Below are 6,274 nucleotides of genomic sequence, written 5' to 3' on the forward strand. Positions count from 1 at the left end.
AAGAATAAGGGTGAGTTTAAAGGCTTAAGGTGTGATGAATATAAGAGATTTAGGAGGATTTTGGGTTATTTTTGAAGTGAAAATAGCCATTCTGGGCTTCAAGTATCGGTATCGTTAGAACAGTACCGATACTTCAAGGTTAAATCTGTGGTTTTCTTAGGGTAGTATCGATACCGTTTGAAGAAGGTATCGATACTGAGTGGTAGTATCGATACCATTTTCAAGATATAATTCCAGAACCTCATAATGGTATCGGTACCTTGAGGAGGTATTGATACCCCTGAAAGGAAGTATCGTTATTGTAGTGGTAGAATCGATACATCTAGGCATGGATTGGAAATTAAGTGTTTCTTGCATCATAAGTTATTTTGATGGGATATAAGTGAATCGAAGAATGATATTGATTTTTGATTGGTTAAAGATAGCATACCACTTGAAGATCAGATCAGGACAAATTAAATATAGGTTTTTCTAATAATTTTGTAAACTGTTGGCATGATTATATGTTTAATTTGAAATGCTCTGATCGATTTTGTAAACTCATATATTTTGTATTTATGTAAACTATCAAAGCCTTTATGTAAATATGAATGTGAAATGTTTAACTTATTTAATTTAAGGTTGATACATTTTTATCTTGATAAAAAAAATTTAAATTGTTCTTATTTGTTAATTACATATGTTTTGAAAAGTCAATGTGACACCTCAGATTCGTATCTAGGTCAGGTACGGGTTAGGGTGTTACATTTAATGATATCAAAGCTATGGTTTAATTGGTTTTAAGTTCAAAACAAAGTTGTTTTTGGTTTTTAAAAATGTACCTCTCAACTTTTAATTAAGTCTTTCTGATCTGATAAGGTGATTAGTATGTTATCTTTGTTAATACGTTAGTAAATTGATTATAGATGTCAGACTTTGAGGGCTCCCGAAGTGAAGCGGGAGATAGAATGGAGGAGAGTAGTAACTCACCTGCCCCGGGCAGGCATGGTGAGGAACAGCCATAATAGGGAGTGCCTGTGCAAGATCAGGGGACCTTCTTTCAGACGTTAGACGCGATCATGACTTGTTTCCATTCGTCTAATCCCTTAGTCTCTAAGATGAATGTTCCTAAGGAGCTGAGAAGCATAGGAGCACCAGAATTTAGAGGAGAAACTGAGGAAGGTCCAGTTGTTGATGCTATGTGGCTTCATAACTTTAAGATAAAGCTAGAGAATCTCCATTTTCTGAAATGAAGAGATTGGATGGTGTAGTTTCGTTACTAAGAGGACAAGCTAGAATTTGGTGGTCTAATGTGGATATGAGAGTGACATGTTCATTCTTTCTGGAAGAGTTTAAGAACAAATACATAGTGGATCAGTTCATCAAGAAGATGAAGTAAGAATTTATGAGTTTAAAGTAAGGGAATCACACGGTGTATGAGTTCGAGTGTGAATTTAACAAGTTGACTCGATTTGTTGTTGATTTGGTCCCTACAGAGAAGGACCCCTGTGATTGGTTTATAGAGGGTTTACGACCCTGATTGAAAGAGTTGTTCTTAAAACTCAACCTCTCTTCCTTCCAAGAGGTAGTGAACCGAACTAAAGCTTTGGAGCGAGCTCAAAATGAAAGGTTTGCGGAGTAGAGGACGCAATACAATAAGAGATCTGGTACGTCATCCAATACTTTTCAATCAAAGAAGAGTAGATGTTTGAGTTCTCAACCTCAGATTAGAGAAGAATCTGCAGCATCCTTAGGTAGAGGATCAAATCCAGGAAGAGTAAGATAAACTTATTCGGTGGAATCTGTAGTGGACAAGCCAAAACAATGTCAATATTGTGGGAAAAATCATAGTGGAGATTGCATAAGGGTCTCCAGATCTTACTTTAAGTGTGGAGAGGCAGGGCATTTTATTCGAGATTGCCCATTGATGATTGGAGAGCCTGTCCAAATAGAAAGATCTACTACTACACCAATGAGAGGTAGAGGTAGAGGAATGGAAGGAATTAATCTGAGTAGACCGCTCAACCTGAAGTACGCTCTACCGCTTGGGTGTACAATCTGAATACCAGTGAAGATTGTGATGATCCTGAAATTATTGCAAGTACTTTTCAGATAGCTGGTAAATATGTTTTAGTTTTGATTGACCCGAGATTGAATTATTCATATTGTAGTAGTATACTGGTCAAAGACTTGATAATTCTGTTAGAACCTATTTGTAGTGAGGAAATTGTGACGAATCCATTAGGACATAGTGCTCGGGTGAGATAAATCTGTCGAGGGTGTCCCATATGGATTCAGGGAATTGAATTTCCTGCTAATCTAATAGAATTACCCTTTGACGAATTCGAGATTATCATTGGTATGGATTGTGTAACACCCCAACCCGTATCCGACCCGGATACGAATCTGAGGTGTCACATTGACCTTTTAAAACATGTACTTGTATAAAATAGTGAGTAATTTAAAACTTTTATAACATATAAATGACTAATTTACATAAAAGACATTTTCATTATTACAAAACCAATCAGAGCGTGTATATTTCACTTATTTATATACATATAACTATTCGAAACATTTATAAAACGGTTCATAGCTTAAACAATATATGCTTTTGAAAACATGCCAACTAGAACTTTATATACTAAAATACATATTATTCACCTCTTTTCTGATCTGACCTTTAGTAAGGAGAACTGACCTATCTTGCTCCACATTGCTCTTTACTCTTCTCGAAACCTACGTGTAAATCACTTACACGCTAAGTCAAAGACTTAGTGAGGCATATAAACATATAAGGTAAATGGTAACTAATAATCATACCTAAACAATTACTACTATCATTTCATACCACTCATACTTTTACATGTAACAAATAAATGTCATTATCATTCATATCTCTTATCTCATGTTCCTATGATCTCTTATGTCCATATCATATAACATATACCATAACCAATTGCACATATACATATCATGTCATGTAAACCATATATATATATTATCATAAAACACGTACACCCAAGCAACTATATTATCATCTTCATTTCTTTCTTATTTTATCACTATCATTGATTCCTTTCATCATATGGTCTTATAAGTTACCATTTGTACAATCAATCTCACACATGAAATTCCACAATGAAACAAACATATTATCATATCACTTTATTAATATTATCTATTTAATAGCCCATGATACACATGTGAGAACTAAAGATATGCGAGTACATAGAGGTTGTGCACTAATGTTGTCACCACAGCTCATATAATTGCACCGAAGTGCCACGTATAATTCCACCGGAGTTCCACGTAGAATTACACCGTAGTTCCATATAATAATGTCCATAAGGACCACATATCATTCCTTAAGAATCATATACATATACTAGGGATCAAGTATGTGTCTCACCAGACTTCACACATGTTCCAAAGAATATATATATATGTCCCGAAGGACCACATATCATTCCTTAAGAATCATATACATATGCCAAGGATCAAGTATGTGTCTCACCAGACTTCACACATGTTCCAAAGAATATATATATGTCCCGAAGGACCATATAGACCCTTGACTCTTGGCATGCCAACTATACCCCTAGCTCTCATGACACATAACATGGGAATTATCTTTTATATCCTTTTACATATTCATGTAACCATATCATATATTCATATAAGCTCATGGTTTCATTCACATATACATGTAATCACGTAGTTCATGTCAATTATCATATGAGTTCATATTCATATAAACATAGGATTCACCCTCATGTATCACATATACTTTCTCTTTCATATGGCTCATAACATTTCTCATATGTTCATATGACATGTAAATCATTGTCATCTTATCATGTTATCACATAAACATATCATCTTACAATAAATACAAAAACACATCAATACCTATATTCACATATACCTATCATTTCATTATCCTTATTATTATTCTTATCATCACCCTTAATCCCTTTTACTTACCATATTCATATCAATAACACATATAAATCATAACAAATACATACTTCTATGAATTCATGTTTTTCATTATTGGAAATAGACTTATCGCAAGTCTTATTTTCCATTGAACCTCATATACTAAATAATGTGCACTCACCTTAGCCTTGTTTGCTTTGAATCAATCTTAATCCTTAGATTATTCCGGAACAAGCTTCATTCTATATCTACATCATAATAATACATTGATACATATCAGTATACTAATTGATATCTTCTAAATTGTCACTTTTTAGGCTAAAAGAAAAGCCCATTTCATCTTTTAATGAAGGTATGCATCGATGCACTGCACAGTGTATCGATGCATTCCCTATCGGTGCATCGATGCACTACCTGTGCATCTAAAATACATTCGATATTTGTTTATTACTGGGATGCATGGATGCATGCCTTATGCATCGATGCACTAATTGCATTCGATGTTTTTAGATTAAAAGAGTGCATCGATGCACTACCTGTGCATCGATACACCTTCAAACAATTTCTGGGTTTTAACCTTGATGCATCGGTACACTATGAATATGCATCGATTCACTCTACCCAGAATTCTCTTTTTGAACCCGAAAATTCATTCTTTTTGGATTAAATCCTTCATATTTCAACCCCTTTCATATTCCTAACTTACATATACATACTTAAACTCATTAATATTCATTTATCTCATCTTTAACCTCAAAATCCCATCTTTCATATGGAAATCAATAATCATACCCAATTTTCCATGTTATCCAAACTTAATTCTAACACTTCTAACTTCTTATTCTTATAGATGACAAGTCAAATTCATCCTCCAAATTCATTTAAACCTTCTTATTCAAAATTTCACTTAAAACCCCATTTTCTTTAATCTCTTCTAACCTCTTCATCTTTGAGTTTTCACTTATCTTTATACTTCTTTAAGCTTTCTTACTTTCCAAAGAATCAAAACCAACTTAGAATTCAAATAATAATCAACTAATAAAAATTCTCACCTTTGCTCTTGGCTTCCACGCCTGAAGAAGAAAGGAGAAGAAGAAAACTCTGGAAACTCATTTCCCTCATTTCCCACGTTTTTTATATCCCCTCAAAGAGAAATAAAAATCTTCTCTTAGAAAAGACCATAATACCCTTATTACTTTCAAACTTTACTATTAAATCCAACCTCACAATTCTCCAATTAAAATTCTGAACTTTTAACTTATTTCGAAATTGAACATAATGCTTTCAAAATTCACCTTTAGGTCACTAGCCTGATATTGAGGATCTTACATATTGGCTTTATCATTATCATGCCAACGTGGATTGTATATTTAAACAAGTTCAGTTAACAAGTCTTGATGAATTGGAAGTTAGTGTGGTTAGCGAAAGAATAAATCCTTTAGCTAATGTGATATCGTTGATGTCGGCTTGGAAGTTAATATTGCAAGGATGCCAAGCGTGCATTGCTAATGTAATCGATATGAGAGCCATAGAAAAGAAGCTTGAAGATATCCATACAGTCAGAGAGTTTCCAGAAGTATTTCTGGATGAATTACCTGGGTTACCTCCAGATAGGGAGGTTGAGTTTCATATTGAAGTAATGTCATAATCAGCACCGATTTCAATGGCTCCTTACAGGATGGCCCTAAAAGAATTGAAAGAGTTAAAGATCTAGTTGCAGGAGCTTTTAGATAAAGGATTTATTAGACCTAGTGTGTTACCTTGGAGTTCTCCAGTGTTATTCGTAAAGAAGAAAGATGGTTCGATGTGCCTTTGTATCAATTATCGTCAGCATAACAAGGTGACCATAAAGAACAAATATCCTCTTCCAAGGATCGACGATTTATTTGATTAACTCAAGGGAGTTGCAGTGTTTTCAAAGATCAATTTAGGTTCAGGGTATCATCAGTTGAAGATACAAGAAAGATATGTTCTAAAAATGGCGTTTAGGACTCGGTATGGTCATTAGGAATTTGTAGTAATGTCATTCGGGTTAACTAACGCACCTGAATTTTATGGACTTAATAAATAGAATTTTCCAACCGTACATTGATTAGTTTGTGATCGTTTCTATTGATGACATTTTGGTGTATTTAAAGTCAAAGGAGGAGCATGATGTCCATCTTCGTGTGGTTCTTCAAACATTGCAAGATAAGAAGCTTTATGGAAAGTTCTCTAACTGTGGGTTTTGATTATCTGAAGTGATATTCCTTGGACATGTGGTTTCTGCAGAGGGAATTCGGGTAGATCCTCAGAAAGTTAAAGATGAGTTAGAATGAGAGATTTTAAAGAATGTGTTAGAAGTTCAAAGTTT

This window comes from Hibiscus syriacus, unplaced genomic scaffold (assembly GCF_006381635.1).
Source record: "Hibiscus syriacus cultivar Baekdansim isolate YM2019G1 unplaced genomic scaffold, ASM638163v2 tig00116989_pilon, whole genome shotgun sequence".
Taxonomy (NCBI): domain Eukaryota; kingdom Viridiplantae; phylum Streptophyta; class Magnoliopsida; order Malvales; family Malvaceae; genus Hibiscus; species Hibiscus syriacus.